General features: G+C 39.2%; 1 protein-coding gene across 3 annotated transcripts in view; it reads left to right on the forward strand.

Moving 5' to 3' along the window:
• The window catches only part of LAMA2 (laminin subunit alpha 2), a 583497-nt gene that overhangs the window by 90073 nt on the left and 466133 nt on the right, over positions 1-27291 (forward strand). The gene's annotated exons all lie outside the window — the stretch shown is intronic.

Consider the following 27291-nt stretch of genomic DNA (forward strand, 5'->3'; position numbering starts at 1 on the left):
AAAGAAAATAAAAAAAGCACTTTTTTTCCCTATGGAGACAGCACTGACCAGCAGAAAGTGGAAAAATCTCCATCAAGAATTTAGATGTAATGTAGATAGGTTCTGACTTAACAATGAACAGTTATTTCTCACAAATTTCAGTAACATTGTCTTGACAGTGGTTCCTGGTGCCTCGGTGTTGCTAGGCAACTCAAAGGGGGATGGGGAATTTACAGTCGAATTTACTTGTATATGTTAGATTTTCTACATATTATATTGAGAATGTATTACACATATCATTACAGGCTAGTTGTACATGTCTGTTCTGTCCTCTGTGTGGGCTCCTCAGTAAATGCACGAAAGACACTCCACCTGAACCTTGCTCTCCCTTTTTTGAAAATTAACATAATCCCAATATATGCATTATTATAGTTGACTGTTGTGTCTTCGTGGAAGAAAATATGTAGTTTTTATGTCAGAGGAACAGTTTTTCTTTTAATATAAGCTTTACAGAGCATGTGTGTGTGTGTGTGTGTGTGAAAGAATGAGAGAAGCAGTGTTTCTAAAACAAATCTGTGAAAGAAAGGAATAGTCTTTTAGTTCCACTTGATTCTTCTCGTTTTATTAACTACAATTAACAGGTGCAGAAGAAAACTTCATAGGATATTGAAATCCAGTGAATTATTAAAGGTCCAAACTATGGATATTTGAAACAAAGACTCATCAGCTTGGGCTTTTTGAAAAATACTGTGTGATGTTTTAAGAAACTGGTGGCATAATTCCAAGTATGTGGGAGTATTATACTTGAAAACTGGAGTGGTTTTGAGAACCGCATTTTTAAGAGTTAATGTTACATCGATGCCACAAACCAAGAATTACGTATCTGTAACAAGAGGGCCTTGAGGACTAATGCATGATGCATTGTGATGGCCGAAAAGTGGCAAGAATCAGTGGTCTAAAGCAAAAGGATGGATTAGGAATATTTGTGGGGGGATTGCACACCTGTAATTTTGTGGGAAGGACAGGTAAGAGGAGCAAAGAATCCCAGGGACTTTTATTTCAAGCAGGACTCCAAGGATTTAGGATATAAACCATTTTATTAGCTTAGTTTCCAACTAGCTGAATGGTCCAAATTTGGTCCAAATTTGGGAAAGAAGATATTTTTAGTATATCACACCACACACACAACTGATCTTGGACAGTAGGCCAGAGCTTATATTCTCCATGCTAATGGAATGCTAGTTAGATAGAATCTGATGCATTTAGAGTCTGATAGACTTTGGGTTCCGTACAGTACTTTAGATCAATATTTAATTGCATGCTTTTTGTTTGTTTTTATTATTCTCATTTGATTGAACTTAATATAGTTTCATCTTTGAAGATTAAATTTAATGTAAATTCTGTATATTAAGATTATTTGTTTAAATTGCATTATTATAGGAATCATAATATGTAATACAATCTACTCTAGAAATTTAGGGATAATTTTAAAGTATCTTCATGGGTATAGTTTTTTGAGCAGAGAGAATGAAGAAGATGTAAAAACTTATCACATCAAATTATATATAGTCAATAGAAGTTATTTTGTGGGTGGAGCTTTTCATTGATATTATATGTCAGATTACATATTATTAAACATAATTTTATTATACTTAGCATAATACTTTATACACTTGGGTACATAAGATTTCTGTAGGATGAAGTTGAGAGGGGTGTTAATAAGAGCTAGATACTTAGGAGACAAATCTCTTGATTCCTCAGATTTGTGAATCTTCAGTGACATATGCAATTACCTAATGATCTGTGAATCCCAGGATTCATTGTAAATAGTCTGGTTTAGCATATTTTTTGTTATTTAATAATTTAAATCTGATTCTCCTTTAGATGAGTTTTTGGGTTCTATCTTTGTTTACTTTTATAATTGAATTCAAATACTATTTTCCAAGTTACATGCGAACATCCTATTTTATTGATTCTTCTCTTTTTAGTCAATCTTTATGTCAATTATAAGTAGTTTTCACATAAAAACACACAGTTTAATTTCTCTATATCAAACAAAATAAAAGCATAATTAGTAACTTGGTATATACTAATTTTTTTTGTATAGATGGCTAAATATTGAACTTTTTTCTTTACTGGTTTTAGATTTTTGACGGGTATATAGCCAAATCTTACTCTTCTCTTACTTTCCATCTATTCATTCTATTAATTCGTATAAGAATTCATTCTTAGCTAATAATATAAAAGTGAACAGAACAGATACGATCCTCATCTTTATGTAGCTTGTAAGCCTAATCAAGTAGGGAGCCAGTAATTAGTTAAGAGAACGTATATGGTAAGTGCTCTGAAGGAAGTAAACAGCGCAGTGCGCTAGAAGGAGTTGTGCCAGGTCACTTTAGAGGAAGTGGCCGGAGAAGGGAGAAGGCTGTTCGTGGAGGTGACACTCCTGAGATAAGAAGGGTGAGAAAGAGAGTGGCATGTCAGGAGTCGGGGAAGTGAGCCCATCGGGCTGAATGGTGGACAGGTGGCTGGGCCTGACGGTAAGAACGGGTCCGGGGAGTTCCTGAAGTGGCTGGTGTGGCCAGGGGAGGGTGAGGGACGGGGATAGGAGTGGGGCTCAAGGTTGGAACTGAGGACACGAGCTGGCTCTTCAGCAGTTCGGGCCTGTGACAGGACGCTCAGGTTGTCCAGTGTGTTCTACGTGGATGAGGCAGCTTTCGTAGAGAAAGGCTGGGAGGGGGTGCATGGGTAGCGGTTTCGGTGACGGACCACAGAGCCAGTAAGGCAGGGAGGACGGGTGGCAGAGGCCCAGGGGGACGATGACCCCAAGGGCCCGGATTCAGCCCCCAGTGGAGAGGGTGGGCGACGGGGATGCGGGCTCGAGGGAGGGGCCGCGAGCCTGGGGTTGAGGGACAGGCTGAGACAGGCGATGAAGTCCGAGCGGGCGGCCGTCCGGGCCCAGGCCTCCTGGTCTGCGAGGGGAGGCCGGGCAAGGCCGCCCTGGGCCGGGGACGCCGGGGACGCGGGGACCCGGGGAGGCACAGCGGCGCGGCAGGTCGGGTCGGCTTCCTGGGGGGCGGACACTGGCCTGCGAGTGGCAGCCAAGCAAACGACAGATGACCAAGCAGCAGCAGCAGCACACAAGGGCCGACGTGACCGACGGCAAGATCTGCAAGGCTTTTAGGAAATGAAGTTTCCAAACCAGAGGTATGATGACAGTGGCCGTGTCCTTTCAAATAAAAACATGTCTCTGCCTCACTGACTCACAAGCATCTGTGTTTCTGGAGAATGTGGCAAGAATGTGTGTCTGCGCGAGCGGGGATCATGCTTGTTCTGTGGACTCGCCAGGGACTCATGGTCTCAGTGGCTACAGGTTGACTTAAATAAATTGACTTAACTGTAATCTCAGTTTCTGGTTTTTCTTGTTTTGATTTTAATTTGTAAATTAGGAACAATATAATTTTCCCTTTTGTGGCCTTATTTCTAATTCTTTTGGTTACATGCTATGATAGGATATGCTCATATTTTGAACACTTTCTAATACTGCCAAGTTATAAATACTATTAATTAATACCCTGTTGACACTTCATAATATTCTATTAATTGACATTTAACACATTTCCCACTAAATGTATTTCAGGAAATACTTAAGAGTCAGTGCTTACTGACACCATTTCATCATGGTTTCAATTTATGTTATCTAAATTTTCAAGTAAAACCTCATAGAATTATCAGATTCCTCACAAACTTTCAATATTTTCATAAAACATCTGCTGAGTTTTCAGACGTTTGTTTTTGGACAGGAATAAACTATACTGGAGAGAAAATTTTACTTTAATTGTATTATTTTGAATAAAATTTCTATGGGTTATGATTTTACTGTTCTTTTGATGTGAAAATGGTGTTTCTTCTCCAGAGTTTATTCTCAATGTTTATATTGGTCCGTGAGGTTAGGTTTCTGTAAAGCAGTGATTTTAGGTTCTCTTTCTTCTTCTCTCCATCCCTCCTTCCCTACCCCCTCCCTCCTTCCTCTCTCTCTCTTTCTTTCCATACACAAATCACACATTTCATAAGAGGAGGGGTGGGCAATTATTAGACTACTCTAAACCTTAAATTCAAAAAACTGATTTATTGTCTATTGTATTTTGTGTATTAAGATGATATTAAGAAAACTTATCTTGTAGAATTTTAATACTAACATTTTACCAGACCAATAGATATTGGTAAATGTTTGACCTCTCCTTACTTTCAAATATTTTTAGTAATTTAATAGTAATTACACAATTTTAATCTAATGCTAGCTCCTATGCTAAACACATGGAGACCTACAAATTGTTTTTGAAGGCATAAGTTCCAATATTTTTATTCCGGAGAAGTTTTATTATTTACTCTAAACGTCTAGAGATTGAGCCAGAGAAGTCTCAGCTCAGGGCAAGAATATATCTAATTTTTGTATCTCTATCCTTTTGTATATTTACTTAACTACCTATGAATTCTAGTATTATCTTTTCTTTGGGACGGTAATATTTTCAGATGTTCCCTACTTTTATACTTCTTGTTCAGAAATCACTATTTGACATGTATTTTTAAAGAAAATATATGTTAAGTGTGATGTAATTATCCCTAGGTTTTGGTAATCAAAAATTAAAAACTCTGAGGTTGGAAAACATCCATCGGTGTCTCTGATGGCAAAGCCTGCTGTTAAGCATGTATCCTAAGGGTTAGATCAGTACCAAATACATCTGTAATTAAATAAATAACATCGTGGTGTGCCTGCGTGGCTCAGTCGGTTAAGCACCGACTTGATTTTGGCTCAGGTCACGACCCAGGGTCCTGAGGTGGAGCCCCACCTGGGGCTCTGTGCTCAGCGGGGGGCCTGGGCTGGTCAGCGTGTGTCGGGGCCCGTGGGTCTCTGCACTTGTCAGGGGTCAGCAGGTATGCAGGTCAGCAGGTATGCAGGTCAGCGCGTGTCAGGGCGCATGGGTCTCCACACCTGTCGGGAGTCAGCAGGTGCACTGGTCAGGGCGTGTCGGGGCCCGTGGGTCTCCGCACCTGTCGGGGGTCAGCAGGTGCACAGGTCAGCGCGTGTTGGGGCCCGTGGATCTCTGCACCTGTCGGTGGGTCAGCAGGTGCTCTGGTCAGGGCGTGTCGGGGCGCGTGGGTCTCCGCACCTGTCGGGGGTCAGCAGGTGCACTGGTCAGGGCATCTGGGGCGCATGGGTCTCCAGCTGGCGAGGCCGCTCGGTGTCCAGCCCCTGCCGTGGCACGACCTTCGAAGGCCGTGGGGAGCTGCCCTGTCCCGAGCGGTCAGATCTCCGCCCACTGGAGACCTCCGTGGGCGGCCTCCAGGTGAAGTCCATCGTGAGAAGCTTCCTTGGCCGGCTCAGCACCTGCGGGGGGAGCGGGGGAGCGGGAGCATGGTCACAGAGCGAGGCCCACGTGCACCTGCGAGCCCGCAGCCACCCCGACACCTGTGCCGGCGCCCCGGGCCCGCGGGGTCACCCCTGGGGGCTGCTGCCCGCCTGTTGGGCCCTCGGATGACACCTTAGGACACAAGGGACGGGAGGCTGCTGAACGTAAAAAAAAAAAAATCAGGTTAGTGAAGGTAAGAGATGTGCTCCTCTTTCTGCACTGAAAGCGGTGCGTGGAGCCCACGGGAGACCTCAGTCCTCACTGCCGGGCGGCTTCCTGCACAGCCCGGTGCGGCCCTGGCCCCGCGGAGTCAAGGTCGGCGCTCTCACGCCCCGGCGCCTGGGAGCTCCGCCTGGCCCAGGTCTACGAGAATCCAAACACATCCTCAGTGAGTACTTTAAAGAGCTATCAAAGCACTTCTTTTACCAAATTTTTATCCATTATTAAACCTAGGTGCAAAACAAACAAAACAAAAACAAAACAAAAAAAGACACAACCCACCCTGTTTCCACAAGGAAAGAAATGTTGGCAAAAATATATGTTGAGGGATATAAAATCCTTTCATTTTTTTCCCCTACCTCTTTAAATACCCCTGAAATGGTGATAGAGTCAGGATCTATGTTTTGCCAGGAACTTTGTCAGGATGGGAGATTACTTTTTGGATAGAATCACTTGTAGGAATTTTCCAGATGATTCACACAGAATCAACTTAATCTTCTGGAAAACATTTTAGGGACCACAAACACATATTGTACCCGGCATGTAGTGTGCGTATTGCAGCGTGGTCTGTGATTTTACTTTTAGCGTGCAAAATCCAAAGACCTAGGTTTTTTTTTAAAAAAGGCTGATTTTAGCACTTTCACTATTCCTATAAGGGAATATCTTCATTCATATTGAACAGATAGCGTCTCTACCAACTACAATTAAAAAAAGAAGAAAACGCAAAAAAAACCCACAAAAACCCACAACAAGCCACTGGGACCTCCCCTGGTGGTGATGGAGAAGCGATCTCCCTTGAGGGTCTTTGGACAGGTTAGGTGTTAACTGTTTAGTCCAATAAAGACTCAGAACATAAGAATGTTTACAAGATGCTTAAGGCACCTAGAAATAATTTAACTGTCTTCCCACCCAGACCACAGTCTCTCAAATATTTAGGGATTCTCTCTCTTTTTATTCTTCCAACCACTTTGGAATGAAGGCTCAGATTCTTTAACAGCTGAGTATCGTGATTAGTCTTTCGAAAACCTCAGAATTTTGACAAAACATTCCACATTTTCTTCTAATTAAAATAGTTACTGGAAAAAGGCGAAATGTGCTCAATTCAAAAATCTGGGCCAAAAATAGACGTTAGGATGAGTCTTCAGAAAAAGGAAGAAAAATTTTTTTTTAAAGAGTGAAATCATTAATTAAATATTTGAGCTTTTGTGGCTTCTCGAATGTCCGTCCTCTAAAAGAGAGAAGCAGCGAGAAGGAAAAGATCTGAGTGTAGATTCAGGGAAGGGGGAGAAAAGTAATTTAAGTCGCTTTGGTAGCTGTTCATAGCTTGCAAGGGAGCACTTCTTAAAATTCAAGGCCTTGAAACTGATAATAGGCAGGCGCAGGGCACGGCAAGCCCCCGCGCCCCAGCTGTGCCCCCCCTGTGCCCCGACTGCGGGACACGGCCTTCCCCGGGAGTGTTACACGCGCCCCGTAAAATGCGCGGCCCTGGGGAACAGTCACCCGACGGGGAGCGTGCCTTCCTACTTAGGCGGCGGGGGCCTGTCTCCTACCTCTGGATTTTGGGGGATGTTAAAGGGAGGATTAAACACGTTCCAGTTGTTCCGCACCTGATTGGAACAGGGGAGGAGATGAAATTGGTTGTGGCTCCTGGCTCGGTGTCTGGGACCCGTTCCGTGGCACCTGGTGGCCGCCACCTGCTGGGACGGGGGCAGGTTTCTTTGTCAGAGACAGTGTAGTGACAATAATAAATCAGATTTCAACCGGTTACCCAAAAGGGCCAGTTTAAAAGATTTAAAAGTCTTTTTCTAGCCCAAGATGTTAATTGTCAGCGGTGAACCAGAGTGAACCCGCGTGCATCTTTGGTAGCCTCTTATAGTTTCTAAATCTGGAGAGTGATCACACATGCGCCGAAGCCAGGACAGTTTTCTTCCAGAAACATCGAAAGCCTCCCTACCAAACAGGCTTGAAAAGATAGGAAGGGAATAAGATTTCATTATTTTTTTCTTTTTCCCCTCTTTGGTTCAGGTAAAACAGAGGAATAGAGCTCTGATAATTAGAATTTCATAGAGCCAGTGTTCACATACATAGTGGATTTGAGGAAATCAATTTTCGCTAATCTAGAAAATTCTCTTCTCCAGAGAGAAGAGATTTAAAAACTTTCATGATCCATTTATATTCAACGTGTCTCTCTTCTGTTTTGAATAGGGACGAGTGACCCCGAGGTCATAATGTGCGATTGATTCCTGTCTTCCCAGCGTATTATGATATTTCACATTAAGGCAGGCGAGGTGGAGACACTCACGGGTGAATAGGGAGGAGGGAAATGTCGGGTTTTTTTCTTTATGATTTTTCATGGTAATACATACTTTATGCAATCCGTCATTCCTGGTTGTCTAAATATGTGTCTTCCCTGAGGTAAAAAACTCTGAGGATGTTTTGGGGTTGTGTTCACAGGAGAGGTGAACGATCTAGAGTTCAAGCAAGTGCTCCATGACTTTTTACTTAATATATTTAGTTCTCGTATCCCTATCCCATCCCCCAGACGTGTCCATCCACAGGCCTCTGTATTCAAGCATTCATTTTCCCCACTTAAATTTTACATATGAGAAAAGTAGATTTATTCTTAATCATCTCTGTTTACCTGGAGAGTAGCCCACCTTGCTTGACTGACTGCACCAACTTCCCTGCTCTTCCTCGGCCTCCCTCCTGCTCTCTTTCAGCCTCGCCGAGGGAGCCTTCAGCTACTCAGGCCTGAGGGTGGCTTCTGGAAGAGTCGCTGAAGTAACCACGTGCAGCATCTCGGAGGTGGCATGGTAGGCACTGCTCACGCACAACCTCAAGTCCCTGCTTGTCTGGGGACAGGAACGAGAAATGCCACCCAAGCTGCATGTGAGGAGAGGGATTTCTACCTGGGTCCACACTCCCATCCGCTTGGCACGCTCAGGGAATTTGTGTGAGTCGTGCTGTACGTGCTCGAGGGTTCACATGGGTGGTGCGGCCTTTCCCCTCCCCTCCTGGGCCAAGAGGTGCGGGCCGCGCGTGGGCTTGGCTATCATTGAGCCTCTCCGAGCATCGGGGGTGTCCCCACGGTGCTTGACCTCCAGACTGAGCGCAGTCACAAAGATTATTCTTTTTTTCTTTAAAGATTTATTTATTTGTTTATTTATTTATTTATTTATTTATTTATTTATTTATTTATTTATTTATGATAGACATAGAGAGAGAGGCAGAGACACAGGAAGAGGGGGAAGCAGGCTCCATGCAGGGAGCCCGATGCAGGACTTGATTCCGGGACTCCAGGATCCCACCCTGGGCCAAAGGCAGGCGCTAAACCACTGAGCCACCCAGGGATCCCCACAGAGATTATTCTTAAAATCTCCTATTCTAAGATTATTTGTCGGGATGCCCGGGGGACTCAGCGGTGGAGCATCTGCCTTCATCCCAGGGTGTGACCCCGGGGTCCTGGGATCGAGTCCCACACTGGGCTCCCCGCAGGGAGCCTGCTTCTCCCTCTGCCTGTGTCTTAAATAAAATCTTAAAAAAAAAAAAAAAATATGGTCACCTGTTTATTCTAGAGCTGCTTACTCCAAGACTCTTAGGGTCCGTAGGACTGCTTTTCAACAAATCTGGCTCCTTTTTTCCTTTTTTAAAGATTTATTTATTTATTTGAAAGAGTGAGAACATGAGCAGGGGAAGGGCACGGAGGGAGAGAAGCCGCCTCCTCGCTGAGCGAGGATACCCCCACCCTCCACCCCAGGTGGGCCCCTCCATCCTGGCCCTGAGATTGCCACGTGAGCCCAAATTAAGAGTTAGTCACTTAACTGCCTGAGCCACCAAATCCGGTTCCTCCTTAAAAACACCTTTGATGTACCTGTTGCTCACGCCTGGTAATTTATTTTAAGTGGTAAAGGGAGGAAGATGATGAGAAGACAGACTTCGAAGTGTGTTGAGGCTGTTTTACCATTCTTGTTTTCTTTTTCATAAATTTTATTTGATAACTTAACAAAATTCGTAAAAACCAGAATTAGGTTGGGGCACGTGGGCGGCTCAGTCGGGTGAGTATCCAGCTCTTGATTCTGGCTCCGGTCATGATATCGGGGTCGTGACATCGAGACCCTCCTCAGCTCTGTGCTCGTGGGGGTGGGGGTTTGCTGAGATTCTCTCTCCCTCTGCCCCCTAGTGTGTGCACTCTCTCTCTAAAATAGATAAACTTTTTTTTGTTTTAAAAAAGAATAGGTTTAACATGGTTGAATATGGAAAATTTATTAAAAGGGGGCCCGTGAGGCCCTAGACGTCTCTGCTATTGCTTCTACTCTTTACCCTTTTACTCCCTCTTACCCTAAACCTGCTGGTAAATGCTCAACATTAATTGTAGCCATTTTGTGCTGTTCTGTACTGTACCTTGTCGTTCTGCAGAGCTGAGATGATTCTGTAGTTCAAGATTCAGCCTTCCACGGCCCTTGGGAGTATGTTTTTATTACTTTTCAGCAAGAAGCCTTAAAATTTGTTTAGCTATATTTTGCACTTTCTTGCATTCTTAAACACAGTATATATGTGTATATATAATGCATTTACTTATCTTTGTGACTCATTCACGATAACGGTTCTGATTGGAAGACAGTGATCACGCTGTGCACTGTTAGTTTATTTAGAATGTCTTACCTCTATCTGCACATAACCCCAAACTCCTGTACTGTTATCACCCTTAATTTCTTTCTTCAGAACTGCTTTAATTTGGAATTAAAATGATTAGAATTGATATGATTATTTGTGCAAAGAAAAAAGGACCCTCCTGTGGATAAAATACACATTTATTTTAGACTTTAAGAAGACATTGGGTAATACTCCCTATTTCCTGACTATTTACTGGAAATAGCCAGTTATCATTTTTACTTGTCTCTAAGTTACTACACTTTCATGAGAGATAATGCAGTTTTGTCTGAGCAGAAAGACACAATGTAAATAATGTTTGCTCACGGAAGGATACGAATATACTTTATTATTTTGTGATTTGTTTGTTTTTGGTTCATCAAGGTGATGGTTCATGAAGAATAAGTAAATATTCCATTAACAATGTATTTTAGCTTATTAAATGAATTAAATGACAGTGAAAGAAAATCATTTTCAAATCTGCTGTGCGTGGCCCTCACTAATTATGTTTTTGCCTATGGAATATAGGTTTCGGAGCCTTTATTTGAAATCAGTGATGCACACACTATTTATATGATACAATATAAAATCCTTCCTTTAAATAGAAAAATGATGTAATGTCCCTTTCCTCTTCAATGTAAGCAGAGCACGCTCATTTTTTAAAGATCGTCCAATTCCCATTTCTTCCTGAAGTATTATTTATGGCCATCAGGCTATGGTATGACATTTGCTTTTAAAGATGAAGCAAATATGGCCAAACGTTGCTGGTCTTTCTGCTTCTCTCTATGATTGATATTTAATTAAAGACAATAATTAATAAACAGCAAAATGCGATAGCAGATGACTAGGTAACTATGAAAGTAGTCGGGGAAGACACCATGAAGGATCTGGAATTGCATGTTGTAGGGGCCAGAAGAATGCTGGTGTGAGTGGGACATAGTAGGTATGGGTTAGAGAAACAGGATGTCCTTACTCTGGATAACAAATTGTCAGAAATGTGGACCGGCGCCAGAGCATGAAGGCCTTGTAAGCCAGGAGGGACACTTGCATGCTGTCCTACATAGAGCTCCGGTAGAGATGGGGCATGCTTCTGACTTCTATTTCAGAAAAACTTCTTTGGCTGCTGTGTGATCATGTATTATTGGGATGCAAGGTCTGAGGTAGGGAGAACAAGCTGTGGGACCCTGGGTGTGATGGTGGCTTGCATAGGGTGCGTTTCAAGGAAATGGGAAAAAGTAGGCGTGCGTGGGGTATCTTGGCAGGTGAAATCACAGTGTGAGTTGAATGGAGGAGATGAGGGAGAGAGGAGAGGTTAAGGTAATTAAGGAGAAGGAGAATTAAGGACAGATCCTAGATTTGGGTCTTGAGCAGTTATGTAGCTGGGGTATCACTGACTGTGCTAGGATAGATCAGGAGGCGAGTAGGATTTGGGGGGAGGAAAGGCCAGGGAGTAAAGAATTCCGCTTTAGCCATATTGACCTTGGGGCCTCCTGTAGGCGTGACCTGGACAGCACGGCGGAGAATTGCTCTCTGGCAGCAGGAGCGCGGGTTTCGTGCCTGGCACCCGGAGGGAACGTGGCGTCAGGGACACGTGCCCACAGTGGGGTCTGTGGTGCTGCGAACACCACATGGTTTCCGCCTCGCTGCTCCTTTTCCCAAGGATATGAGGCAAGTCCAGCAGCGGAGCGTGAGGGAGACGGAGGAGCAGCGTCTGCATTTGCAGGACAGGGAGAGGGCACGTCCCGTCCACGCGTCCTCGCCCTCTCGGGTCGCCCAGGGCTGGCCGTAAGCTGTGCCCACCGCCTGGGCCCGAGCAGCAGCGGGGCCCTGTGCGCCCCCAGGTGCCGCCTTCGTGCTGCAGTAGTCACGCCCGTGGGCTCACCCCGCGAGCAGCGGACACTGCACCTCATCACTCCTGTGCATCGTGTGGCCTTCGGTTACGTCGGAAAAGTCCATGTGTCGGTGCTCCACGCCGGCCGGCCGGCCCATTAGTGATGCGGGCATTCTCTGAAGTCCTGTTTCCTGAGTGTAAAGCAGAGAAAAGTGCCCTTCGCCCTGTTCACTTACTGGATGGCTGGTCATGGAGGAGTCCTTTGACCTCCCATCTTTGAAACAAGGACTACAAAAATCTGACAGAGTGGGTCACACAATTAGGAAAAAGGAAGGATAAAAGGCTCGTGAAATAATAAGCATTCAATATTGTCATTAGACCCTATGCAAGCAGATATCAGGTATTATATTCTGTTGGGGAGAATTGTGAAGCCATAATTGAAATATAACTCAGGAATCTATCCAAAGAAGAAAGTAAATAGAATTTACTCCAGTGTAACCAAGTCACGCTTTGTAAAATAACTGAGAACAGCTATATTGAGCTCTCAATATAGATCATTTGTCTGTAAAAATGTAAACATATTACCTAAAGGATACAATTCAGAGGTTAAAAATTAGGTGATATTATTTGAAAGTAAAAATCAAGAACTTGGATGTGCAGAAGTTATTTTGCTCATATCAAGTCTCCAGAGTTCCCACTCCCCCCCCTCTTAAAAGCATGCACAGAAGTCTGGGCTGCTCAGAATCATTAGTGTCTCTGCTCTGAGATCATCAAAGTCCTATGTCCAGTCTAAGAATCACTGGGGACAGATGGGAGCATCGCAAGAGAGCCAGAGAAGGGATCTCACTTATGCACCTCAAGGAAAGGAATTAGGAAATAAACAGCACCTAAATCAGTATTTGCTTCTTCCGATAGTTTATCCGTGTTACAGACTGTGAATGTACTTCTTAAAAATGTATTGCTTAATGTAATAGTATCTATAAGTATTTCACCAGGAACAGCATTACACATTTTAAATATGTAACGTGAAATATACCATCTTTGATAATTATTTTTATTCGCCATATTCTTGCCAACTCTAATTTTATTCAGAAATTTAGTACCCCCTACACTCCAGAACTTGAAATGTTCTTTTAAAAAATTTGCTAGTATGGTTGTCGAAGGACTTTATTACTTTTAATAAATGTAGTATTCTTTATGGTCCCAAAATAAAACAATTCTTTTTATGTAGTCCGCACAAAGAATTGGAAATGATGCATAAAAATACAGCTTTTTAACTTGCAGGGTGATTTATGCATCTTGGGCTTGCGTATTTTTGTGATCGTGTGCTTTTAAAAATCACCATTTGTGTTTCGTATTCTAGCTTTTGATGGTAGTGGAAATTTGGGTGGGAGACCATGGGAACTGTAATGTACGGTATACAACCCTGCACCCAACAGAAAAAAAACCACCGCTCTTGTCTGTGCTTCAGTCAGCAGGAGGTTTTCTTTTAGTTTGTTTAGAAGAACCAGATCCTGTCATCTGCATGGCATACAATATTTGACAGAAAAATTTTCTTTTGCTCTTTGTTAAATGCTTAAATGCTGAAGGCCTCAAACCTTCTGTCTAGCTGAAGAACTGTTGAAAGTATCATCTATGACAATGGTAACCGTAAAACTAAATAAGATTTTAAATTATTATGCATAACAGGTGCAGAACCATTATCTGACTACCAAATAGAGCCAAAAAAAAAAGTCTATGATTCAGATCATACATAAAAGCATTTTAAAAACAGGTATATGATGTAAAGCGCTTTGGAAAACACTTTGGCCTTATCTCCCGAAGTTAATGTGCACGTACACGCTTTGAGGCTGCGGTCCAGCCTATAGACGTGTACCCCAGAGAAGTGTATACACCTGTGCGCCACGTGCACACCCAAGAATGCTTGTGGAAATTAAAGCTAAAGCATGGACCTGACCAGTGACATCAGTATTGGCGTGGTAAGATAGTTTGTGGGATAGTTCTGGAAGGAATACCGGAAAGCAGTGAAAATGAACAAGCAGCTATGATGCCTGACAGCATAAGTGGATCCTCAAAAATATTATTAAGCTAAAGAAACTTGACATAAAAGAGTACATACTGTATGATTCTATTTATATAACTCGAAAATAGATACAATTTAACCGTCATGTTAGAAGTCAAGGTAATAGTTACCTTTGGGGAGCTTAGAAATAGGAATTGAGAGGGTGGATTTTTGGATATGGGAGATACTCTCTCCAGACCTGGATAATGGTTTTTATTTATAATAGTATGTTGATATGAGAATACATTGTATGATAATATATTAATACTTTTATTTATGCTAGGTGAAAATATATAATGATAAATGGATGCCTTTTTTTCTGTCTTTATTTTTTTTTCCTTTTTCTAATTTTTCTGTCTTTAATATACACAAAATATGTGGCATATTTAATGTATGTAATTTAACTATTATATATATAATATGTTGGTATTTAACATATACTCATTTTTAAATATTTTAAAAGGAAGGAAAAATCTCAGGAAATAAAAAAATGCTCTGTTTTCTCTTTACTAGAGATAAATAAATCAATTATGTGCAAGTCATGTATGAAGAATTTATATATATGTTAAAACTACACTCCATTTAGACTTTCTTATGGATCACAAAACGGAGCTTAATTACATTTTATTTAGTCACTTTAGGAATTAGAAAGGAAACTTATTTTCTTTTCCTGAACAGTCTTCAAGTATATTAACTCTAAGCTAGTTTAACATTATTTCAAGGATTCTATAACTCAAGCCTGTTGAATTTTTCTTGGTTTTCATTAAGTTCAACAATTCATTTCAATTTTAAGTTAGACCATTTTATTTTGCTCTTCCTCTATGGGGTGCACTATGATTTTTATATAATAAATGTTTCTAACATGGCCTCCTACTTAGAAAGTTTCATGCATAAGAGTACTATTGATTGTAGCAAGTGAGTACGTGTGCAAATCCATAGATTACCCATTACTCAAAAAGTGCATTAAAAAAGATAGAAGACTGGTAAAAACATGTCTGGCACCTGACACTGAACTTGGTAATAGAAAGTCTAGCAAAATATTAATGTTTAAATGTATATTGCTTTTTAAAATCTATTTTTCCTAATCCCTTGGGATGCATCATCTAGGAGGATGATAACGGTGAGCTCAAGAGCTGCCATTTACTAGACGTGTGCCATATGCCAGGCACATATGCCATGGTTGATAATACATTTGCTACCTGTATTTCTAGAAAGAGTTTGTATAAACAAGAATTTTTTTTCCGCCTTAAAATTGATGAAACCGGGGGGCGGGGAATCAACTATTTAAAAAGCTCGATCCTTTGATGGCTATCATCTGAGATATTTAAAGATTCTCTTAAAAAGTTGGCATCGGGGCAGGGAGGAGGATAAAAGCAAATTCAGTTCTTACCTTAGGGCTCCTGGATCTAAATAAATCCACAGAAATACCTAATATTCTGTAACTAGTAGTTTTGTTTCTGGTGGCATCTCTTTCCATTATGCGATTTGAAAATTTTGAGGGGATTTTCCTGTCTACTTTAGTATGGAAAAACAAAGATCAAGAATCTTTCTATTTCTCTGTCAAATCTAGTTGCTTTGGAACAAGAATGAAAGAGAGGAGCTGTGTTGGGCTTTTTAAGATGTTTCTGTTACTTCACATTAGATTTGACTGTGAAATAATAGTGTCTGAACGAGAGATTTTTCTTTAAGGGAACAAAAATGAAGTATTGTAGAAAAGGACTTATTAAAAGTAAGGACATGAGCTTTTTTACATTGCTTTAAGAAGCATATGCAGTAACTTGGGGGGTTGAAAATGTCAGGAAATGAATCTTAAATTACAGTTAAACAAAAAAGTTGAATAGTATTAAGCTTGAAATAAAACAAAACAAATTTTCCACCTATCCCTAATTCTCTCCCAGTCAAGTTCTTTTAGGGTGTCTAACATTAGTATTTTTTAACTACTTCTTCTGGTATTTTAATGATAGGCTTCTATTCGTATTTCTCCATTTGTTAATTTTAGATTCCATCAATTGAAATTCTGCTTTTCTAAATTACAATTTAGTTTTCTTACAAACAATATTCCTTGACCATCCTTCTAATATAGTTACATCACGACTTCTTTTTATGCATTTATTTTTTTAAAGGTTTATTTACTTATTTATTTGACAGGGAGAGCAAGTGCAGCTGAGGGGAGGGGTGGAGGGGGAGGGAGAGAGAAAATCCCAAACAGTCTCCATAACATGGGGCTCGATTTCAGGACCTGAGATCATGACCTGAGCTGAAACCAAGAGTCGGACCCTTAACTGACTGAGCCGCCCACTCACCCTATCATCAGTATATATGTCTTATCATGTAATGTTCAATGTTAAATTACCTCCTGTTTTTGTCTTGAGAGCTGTCTATGTCTTGAGAGCTTGTTTTTCATTTATGTTTCCTAAATTTCTGATTCTTCTTGTCCTTGTACTATTCATCATCATCATATTGTTTTCTCCCCTCCAATGTATTTCAGTATATTATTAAATAGCCACACTTCTTTTGTAGATCTCTTTGCTCAAAGTCCTCTGTGTTTTACCTGTATTTGGAGTAATTGTTCCCTAGGCTTACTGTAGTATTTTCCTACATTTATTCACACCTGCCTTTTTTTTTTTTTTTTGGCTTATTTTTTCATGTCACTGGAGCACATCCTCAAGTAGTTTCTTAAGAAATGTTTCATGGGCAAGAAACTTTCTGAGCCTTTTTTCTTAAGTTTGAATAATTATATTATTATATAAAATGATAGTCACCTTTCCTCTATATGCTTATTCCTTCAAGTTAGGATAATTTTTCTGTGTGTGTTTGTTGATATATTCTTCTATCTCTATTCTATCTTTTTGAAAATCTTGTTTACTAAATTTGGCCTTCTTATATGGATTTATGTCATCTTTCCTCTTCCAATTTTAAACTACTTTTCTTTTGTTGCTTTTTTAGAGGCAATATCTTCACGAATATCTTCCAAAAGTTGTATTAAAACTTTATTTTAGAAATATTTATAAGATTCTTTTTTTTTACATTACTCTATTCTTCTTTTTGAATTTCTCCAAGAATAGTAATTAGAGGTTTCTTTCTTTTTTAAAAATGTTATCATCAGTCCTTTGTATAATCTGTTGTCTTCCAGATTTTTCTCTTTAATCTTGATTCTTCTTTTCTATGAGGTATTTTTCACAAAAAAACCTGCATATCTTTTTTCCCTTTAAAAAATATTTTATTTATATGAGAGAGAGGAGAAAGCGAGCAAGAGAGCACAAGCAGGGAGAGCCCAGAGAGAGAGGGGGAGAAGCAGGCTCCCCTTGAGCACGCAGCCTGACCCAGGGCTTATCCTAGGACCCTGGGATCATGATCTGAGCCCAAGGCTGGCACTTAACTGACTGGGCCATGCAGGTGCCCCTGAATATCTTTATTCTCTATTAATATTTTACTGTGGACCTAAAATGACCTGATTGAGGAGCTGATAGAGATGATGGAGGGGAATGTGAGGCAAGACAACAGGTGAATTGGGTAGAGAGCCAGCTGGTTTTGCTAGGGCAGTGTCAAATGAAAGAATGCGTAGTTTTTTTCCCCTTTGGGGTCATGTTGTTTCTTTAGAGAGGTAACCTCCATACTTTTCCCTGGGGAGAGATGGCTACAAGTATTTGGGGCCACAGATGTTCTTGACCACAGATGGAAGAAGTAGTATTCACCTCTGTAGAAAATTTTTCATTCTTTTTGTTGAATTATGTCTCTTAATGGAATCACATTTTATGAAAAAAACTTTTATTTCACATCAGTGATCCATTGAAGAAAACATCACAATTTTTAGTTCCCCAGTAATTTTATGAAGTTTTGCATTTTTGGATTTGTATTTATTTCAGTGGAGAGTAGACTTAAATCCCAGGGTTTGGGAAATATCCATTTTCAAAATCATAGTCCATTTGATTATGTAGAGGCCTGGTGCTGAACTGCAGTATCTCACGTACTGAGCAAAATGTTGAATTGTTTGGCACTTTGTATTACTTATTTATTCCAAAATATTTCATCCTTTTTTAAAGATTTTATTTATTTATTCATGATAGACACACAGAGAGAGGCAGAGACACAGGCAGAGGGAGAAGCAGGCTCCATGCAGGGAGCCCGACGGGGGACTCGATATCAGGTCCCCAGGATCACACCTTGAGCTGAAGGCAGACGCTCAACTGCTGAGCCACCCAGGCGGCCCCAAAATGTTTCATCTTTGAATTGACTACTCTTCTATGTCAACTCTTCTTTGTACAAAAAGTTAAAATGATTTTGGAAAGGCAAATTATTCACATGCTGAAATCACATTGTCATTGATTCCAAGTAGATTATAGGCCGGTAGAGTTAGGTATATGCTTTATGTAACAAAGCTTATTTCTTAAAATTACACAGAGAGTACACGGAATTCTGGAAATAAAAATGTGTAAGTGCCGAGAAGCTCTCTTCTGTTATTTTTTCCTCCACTTGCTACAAATACACATATAGGTATATATAGTGTAGTCCGTTCTGTACCCTGAAGAATTAGCAGCAGCTTTGGAGAAAAAAGGTAAGAGGAAGAATGCCCTGAGCATCCCTTTGAATAGCTCAGGCAAGAACAGGTGTTATTATCCCAGGAGGAAACTGTAAGTGACTTTTTTGTAATTGGAAGTGTGTCCTGCCCTGATAAGAACTTGTGGATAAGGAAACAAGAGACTAGTAAATAGCCAAAGGGAAGAAAGAAAAGCTTGCTGTGTTCCTCCACTTAAATATATGTCATTTCTGTAGGGACTGCAGGTTTTACAAAGGGGTGAGGACTAATTTGGGATGCTTCTTACCTCTGTTTCCAAAAGAAAAACTTTCTTCTAGAATGTGGTTTTAAGTAGGCCATGGACCAAAAATAGGCCATAAGGCATGCCAGGCAGCTTTATGAACTTTAAGGTTCTAGGAAATTTCACCCATTGTAGAGTTCTTCGGTTGCTTTAAACAGTTTTAGAAAGGAAACAGCAGTAAAAGTTAACCATACTAGTGGAAATCTTTCCTCCAAGATATCACTGGGTAGTAGAGCCTAAGTAGTGCTGCCGTTGTTTTGTTGGCTGGATGCTTTGTTCCGGGTATTTTCTTCTTGATTTTTAGTATGTAAGCGAAATTTTGCGAGGCTGACAAAAGAAAATAAAGTAAGCTTTCAGGAGGCTATAAGATAACATCATACATTTCTGAGGTTTTTAAAGTCGAGATTCTATTTTGTTTTACTTAAAAGGAATGTTATAGTGTAGCACATTTTTTGCTTATTCTACGGTTTGCCTATTCAAGAAACTCAGAAGAAATTCTGTCCATTGACAAGCTCTCATTGTGTATTCATCACCACGCTAAACCCTCATTTACTCTAAAATTAAGTGTTCAATGATATGCGTGTTATAAATTCATTCTCAGTTGCAAAATTTTCTTGGTGCCTAAGAAAATTGAACTTTAATCACTTAGCCAGAGTTGCGCAAAAATAGGACTTTGACATACGTTGTCAGCATGTTCTCAGATTTTGATAAATGTGGGCAAAATCAATAGATAGATACATGAGGAGTGCCCGAGTAAAATCATCATACTTCAGAAGCTTTTCTTAACATAACAGCTGTAGTCTTTTCCTTTGACTAATAAGAGAAAACAGTTTTGATAACCAGAAAGCACCAACCCAACTCTCTATTCAATGAGGATTTCTTTGTGGGAGGCAAAATAATAACAAAATAAATATGATCACTAACTTTAAAATTCTGTTGTACTTAAAGGTAATGTGGGTCCTTAAAAGTATTTAGTGCTTCTAGTTTGGATACGTGGGAACGCCGCATCTGCATGCCAGTATAGATCGGCGCTTTGGATCTGAATGTCTCCCATAATTAGATCCCTTTCCATCCACTTTCTTCTCTCCTAGTTATACTGTTAACACATCACCCAATCAGCTTTCCTTAAATAATTACCCTTTGCTTAATTCTTTCCCTTTTTAAAGATAAAACAACTAAAAATATATACCCTACCGTCTTTTACAACCATGACCATTCCTGCTGCCTCGTATCCATTCTCTCAACTGGTGACAATTTGCTTTTAGTTTCTATGTCTCTGTAAAGCTCTTCTCATTGAGTGATTTTCTGAATCCAGTGAAGATTTTTTTTCTGTCTTCCCTGAATTCTTTGTAGCATTTACTGTGTCTGAGCACTCCCTCTTTTTTTTTTGAGGACTCTTTCCCATTGGCTTCTGAGATGACATTTACTTTGAATTCTCTTCTGCCCTCTGCAGTTGATCCTCGTGGGTAACCTTCATAGGTTCCCCTGTGTAGTTCTTACATACTGAAGTTCTTCTGAATTCTGTACTTTTGCTTCCTTTCAGTTCGTAGACTTTCCCCGTGCACCTGCAAACACTTCCTTAGCATCCATTCCATGCGTACGTTGGAGATTCCCGGGTCTAGACCTTCAATCTGATCTGTTGCTCTTTCCACATTCCATACCTGAGTGCCAGCAAAAAGCCCCCGAGATCATCCTTGGATCTTCTTTCTCTTTTACTCCCACATATAATGAATCCCAAATCTCATTGATTTTACCTTCTCATATTTCTTAATTTGTTCATCTTTTCTCCATACCTATGGGCAGAACTCTTCAGCCATGGTTTTATCTTGCTCGCGTTGCTAGGTTTGCTCTCTTGTCCCTAGTTTTACCAACCTCATTTAGTCACTCCTTTAATCTCCTTCTCCTTTAACATTTATCATATTGTTGTATTTGTGTCAATTTGTACTACGTATTCGATTTTACTTGTTCACTTACAAGTCATGGACTTTGTTATTATTAGCTCTAGCGAGCAGGTACTCGTGGCCGAGTGGTTAAGGCGATGTTATTATTAGCTCATTAGATACCCATTCCATATCAGTATTATTTTTGTTCTTATCATTATTCATTCTTATCATAGTACTTGATATAAATGCTTTACACACACACACACACACACACACGGTGAACAAGTACATGAACAAATACAGTCTGACTGCTCCAAAGCTAAATGATAATGACCAAATGAGTGGTGGGGGCATGGATGAGACCTACACATTGAGTTTGGAAGGGTCTTTTAGCAGATCCTGTAGCACCAGTCTGGGAGAAGTTCTCCATCTCTTCTTTGCATTTATAAAGTCAATCTGTTTGAAAAGCAAGGTAATTCAGAAATTTAATATAGAAATTAAATATAACCCCAGTGTTGGATCTACTAACAAACTATATTATATAGTGAGCACATGAGATAAATATGTTAAATGATGCATAAAAAAAACATTTAGGAAGCAAGATAAGTTATTTCTCAATTTCTAGAGAAAATATAGAATGCCAAAGGCATTCTACTAAATTATTACATAGCTATAGACTTGTCTAAATAAATTCAAATTATATTATGTCTTGATAGAAATGATATATCCAAATATCTTTATGTTTTTTAATTAAGGAGAAGCGTGCTTAAAATCCATCAAAATAAAGTCAAGGGCCATGGGGAATACTTTCTCCTGAAAGGTTAAAAATTAATTTAGTGCTGAATATCTTGGAATTCACAATATATAGAGATAAGTACTGCAATGACAGCAGCTCCCCATTATACACAGTAAGGGTCTGTCTCTGAGTGATTCTGTTGAGGAGTCTGGTTTGAATCATTGGGAAAAGAGAGTCTTGAGGTATTATAAAATGTGAAAAATAAATGAAATGTGCACCTCTGCTATTTTTATATAAAATAGGTTTTTCCTTTCCATTTACAAAAGTCATCTTTTTCTTACTCCTGGATTGCTTGTTTATCTGCATTGAGTAAATTTCTGAGAAAAGTACAAATATTCACATACATTGTTTTACATTTAAAAGAGTACGTATTCAAACTTACTACTACTTGTAAATATAGAAGCTTAAATCACGAATTTTGTTTTTGTTAAGGATTTTTTTAAATAGTGACCTGAAAACATTATTGTTCTTTCATAAAGGTGGAGATACCACATTTGCTCTAATATAGCTATGATTACTTTTTCCATCAGTAGCTTTGTTAGTAGGTCAAGGAGAAATCCTACCTAACAAGAAGAGTCCATGGAGAAAAGAGACTAACCATATCAGAATTGAAATTAAATTGAAAAAATTTAAATCAGGGAAGCCATTTTTTCTTCTTTTTGGTATGATGTGCAAATTCATGCATTTTAAATGGGAAATGGGACATTTCATAGCCGCTGAACAGCAGTGATGTGAGCTCTGTGGTCAGGGTAGATGCAGGGTACAATATACCTGTGGTAGCTTTTGCTCATTTAAGGAAATTACATTTAAAACATTCTGACTACCTTATAGAGCCACAAGAAACTTTACAGTGATTTCTTCTTAGTGAAACGAAGTACTTGCTCTTTTTCGGCTCAGAATCATTTTCCAGTCTTGCTACACTTAACAGGCAGTGCAGATTCAGTCATAGAAATGTATTTGCTGTGCACACACCTGCACACACACACACACACACACACGCAAAATTTTACTGACGCCTATGTACATCTTTGTGTGCTACCCATCAACTAGAACCTGTGCTTTAATTTGAATATTAATTTACCTCAATAACAACATGCCCTTCATTCTTTCTATGTATGTGTTCAGGATTTCATGTTATTATGCTGTGGAGTAGAATGATAGGTTATGTGAACTTGAAATCACAATATCCGTGATCTTTCAATGATGCAGAGTGAAATAGGGACCTTGACCAGATAGAAGACGTATTTATGGTAATTAAATGCATTCATGTCATATTAACTAAATTTGTTGAATATTGATTTCCTTGTTAAATCATATAACATTTAACACAAATACATTATCAAGTTGCAAGTAGTACAGTGGTAAAGTATTTCGCATTAAGACAGTTGCATAAATGTGCTCTAAAGTTGAGTCTAGCAGCAAGGATGAGTGTAGCAGCCACATATTTAGCAACCAACTCCAAGAATAGAGCTGTTTACAAGCAATTAGTATATGTGTGCTTTGTTAGAGAAAGGAGAATTTATTAAGAGTGGGGATGCATTAACTCTTTCAGACATAAGGATTCTATTTCCCAAAAAGCTCCATTCATGTAGACAACACTCTAAGTCAGTTTTTAGCTTCCAGCTGTTTTCTGTTGTTGGAAAGTGAAACACTAGGGTTTGAAATGGTTCTGGGGACACAGCCTTTCCTGTCAGGGATTTTAGCAGATGCTGATATAATTTAATATTCGTGGGAGACAGAGCAAATATAGAATAGCACCAAATTGATTTTTCAGAGTTTTCAAGCCAGATGTCCCTTGGCATTTACATGGAAGAAGTCTACTCTGTACCACGTCGCATATTTTCGCGTTCAACTTCTCAGCCCTAGTATCTAGTCATTGGTGTTTTGACAGCCATCTGCCTAGGCCTTCCTTTCTCTATTCAGCCATAGCTAAAACTGAAAATTTTTTCAAAAAGGAAAATTCCAGGTAGTTTGGATAATAAGAGAACAGAAAAACTAGAACTTGGTGTTAAAAATGAGAAGCAATGCTTTTGTTTAGTAATAACTCCTGTATTGAAGGAGAACATCTTGTAGCTGTGCAAAATAAATAAGCACTTTGGAAACAGATGCCCTAATTCTTATTAGCTGTGTTTATTTTAATTCTGTACAAGGCTGTAGCTAGACACTGACGAAGTTAGAGAAATGAGTAACTCCAGAGTGATTAGCCCAAGGCTGGCCTCCTCTTGTGCATAACAAGCCTCTGTAAATATTTGCTGAATGAAAGAAAAATTAATATGTTAGAATTCATATATGATGGTTTGTGGAAAGTTTTGCCCAATAGCTGATAGGTTTTACTATGTGGAGTTGTACATACACACACATGTGTGCTTGTGATATGTATGTTTATATAGTGCAAGTGAATGGAAGTGTTTGATGGGAACTTCTGTGCATTGACTATGTACTTTTGAGCCCTCGTGCTAGGCATTCTGGATATTCAAAACTCATATGAAATATTTTGCTCTAATGTTATGAGTATATCGACATCAAGCAAAGAAAATAAAGAATATTCTTTGAAATGATAGATGTATGTATAAATTAACTGGTAAGGAGTAGGAAAAGGTGCAGAGATTTTTTTTATTGAGAGGATGGATTTTTAACTGATTTTGAAGGAAATATTAAATTGAGAACTATGGATAATAAATCAGATAGGGAAATTAACATAACCTGGGTGAGGTGGGTAATGCGATAGTGTTTTCCCCCCAGTTTTATTAAGATGTAGTTGACATAGGGTACTGCATGTTTCTGGTGTACGGCATGATGATTTGATGTACACATATTGTGAAATGATTACCACAATAAGTTTAATAGATACGAAAAAAAAAGAGAAAAAATATGGCTTTTTTTCTTATGATGAGAACTCTGAGGATTTACTCTTTAAACAGCTTTCATAAACACCATGTAGCCGTCTTACCTATAGTTCTCATCCTTAGTACTAATCTAATCTTAGAGGGGTAGTGCTTTCAGATTAAGATAATGAAATCATTTGACTCCAGCATGGAATTTTAGCTGAGAATAATAAGAGATAAATTTAGAATAGATTTAGGCAGGGAAGGAGGTTAGAGTCAAATTCTGGAATAATTGGAATACCTAGGTGAAACATTCATATTTAATCAATGAGTCAGGTGAGAGTTATCAGAGGATCTAGAGTGGGGCAAGAATATAAAGAAAATGGACTTCTGTGGGCCTTAATCTGACAATAATGCACAGAAATCTAACAAATAATGGTAACTTCTGCTTTGAATAAAAATGAGGCTTTAAATTGCATCAGTACTAATTGAAGCTAATATGAATTTAGAGCATAGTTTTGAAAAACAAGGATTAAGCCTGATAATTAGAAGTTAAAAGAGAAGGATTGATCTCAGCAAGCTCTAAAACAATAGGAATGCACACACATATACAGAATACCATATTTTACTCCTAGTTTTCAAGGACAAATATTTCTATTGCCCTTTGCAGTGTAATTTTTTCTGATTCATATTGAAAATCAGACTTTTATGTAGTACTCATGCATTAATTGATCTATTTGTCAAATATTCCTTGAACACTATCTTAAGTCCATCATTACATTAAGCAGATATATTATTAAACAGGCTTTCAATTTAGTTTAGAGAAAGACGATAAACAAATATTATTATGAGTGTCTAGAAATCCTAAGCCCCAAATCCATCTATCAGTTTCATAAGCGTGATTTACAAGCCTGCTTCATTACTGACAGGATAGAGAAAATATCTATCTCTAAAGAATAACACTTTGCTGGGCATGCTTGCAGTTACGAAGCAAATATATAGCATTCTGAAAATGTTGTCTAAATTTCTTGTTCCAACATGCTTGGGACGAGTTAATGTTTACAGTTCTGTGAGTGAATAAATCTATATACTGAAAATATTTCATTCAATAAGTTGATCTTCTTGAATTTTAAATAAATTTAGGAGCCTGAGGGAAACAATATGGTCCTTGGATTTAATCTTCTGTGTGTATCTAAGTTTATGCTCCTAGTATTAACTCTTTATTATTACTGGCATAGTTTGCAAAAATAAATTATCTTTTGGAATATTCTACTCTGCCTAGACACTTCTAGCCATCACCCAATCTGGCAACAATCTCGAGATTCAATATTAATAACAAAGAATGACCAACCTTTGGCTGTCTTGACATGACTGAATCCACCAAATATATACTTTACTTCTGAAATAATCCAGGGTATATTATCTAGATATGGTTTTATTTTTTTTTTAATTTTTTTTTAAATTTTTTTTAAATTTATTTATGATAGGCACACAGTGAGAGAGAGAGAGAGAGAGGCAGAGACACAGGCAGAGGGAGAAGCAGGCTCCATGCACCGGGAGCCCGACGTGGGATTCGATCCCGGGTCTCCAGGATCGCGCCCTGGGCCAAAGGCAGGCGCCAAACCGCTGCGCCACCCAGGGATCCCTAGATATGGTTTTAGATGATACAGTATACTGTTATATTTACCAGTAGTAAAAAAAATAGATTTTTTTTAAATAGATTAAATATTGTTAGATTGAAGGAGAGAACAATAAGTTGGAGAAACGAGCAGACATAAATCAGAAGTTTCTTCAATAAAACTGAAGAGCAATTTACTTTGAAAGCAAAAATCTCATGACACTAAAATGAGATGACGAAAAAATTACGCTGTGTGCAAGTGTGGAGAAAAAATAGCTTGTGATACTGTAGTGATCGGAGAGCTCATTATGCATCAGCATGAAGAGTTCTAACTACCATGCAATTAAAATACTAGAGTATAAATAAGAGTGTATCATGTGTGGTGGCATATAAAAACTCAGAAGTGGATGGAATTTTGGTAGAGTGATACTCTTGAAAAAGAAAACTGATTAGGCATATTTAATTAGAAAACAGTTACACAGCCACCTTCTGTAACATCTTTTAAGCAAGAATGTCTAATTTTGGATATTATACTTGTAGTAAGATTGATGCTCCAAAGACCAGTCTATCCCAATGCTATAGGGATATTCTCCTTCAACCCAAATAATTTATATCCCAGAGTCCATCAGCTTCCCTCTGTCAATTTGACTGCCAATCAGGATTGGGAATTGAGTAAGTTTTGGTGTAGACAGCCGATAACCACTGCAAGTTATAAAAAATCATATTAATACCTCTCTTCTCTATTTGTGTCCCTAGCTCACGGAGTCCAATGAAGACAAAACATTTTTTAGAGATCTGGAAATAGTTGCAATGGTATTTATTCTGGGGGAACTCTAATGAAAATTAGAAAATTTAAAGGTGACTGAAGTTATTAAAGAACATAAATTTCAGGATGACGAACTGTTTCCTTACTGCCTATTAATAGTTGGAGAAAAGAGATATGCTCCCAAATACATGAGTTATCAGAAAAACTGGGGGGAAGACCCCCCCAAAAACAAGGGAAATTTATGGAAATCTTTTTAGTGAGCAGTAGTAAGCTATTTTTGGTCACATGTTGAAAGCAGTTTTTCAGATATTTCTGAATATTTGAGAATCTTAAGTTGATTTTTAGGAATGGCACGGTCTAACCAATAGTAAATTCTTAGTCTCACCAATTGTAGATTCTTCTGGCCTCCACCCATCCACTCAGATCCTCTTCAT

Source organism: Canis lupus, chromosome 1 (genome assembly GCF_003254725.2).
Source record: "Canis lupus dingo isolate Sandy chromosome 1, ASM325472v2, whole genome shotgun sequence".
Lineage (NCBI taxonomy): Eukaryota > Metazoa > Chordata > Mammalia > Carnivora > Canidae > Canis > Canis lupus.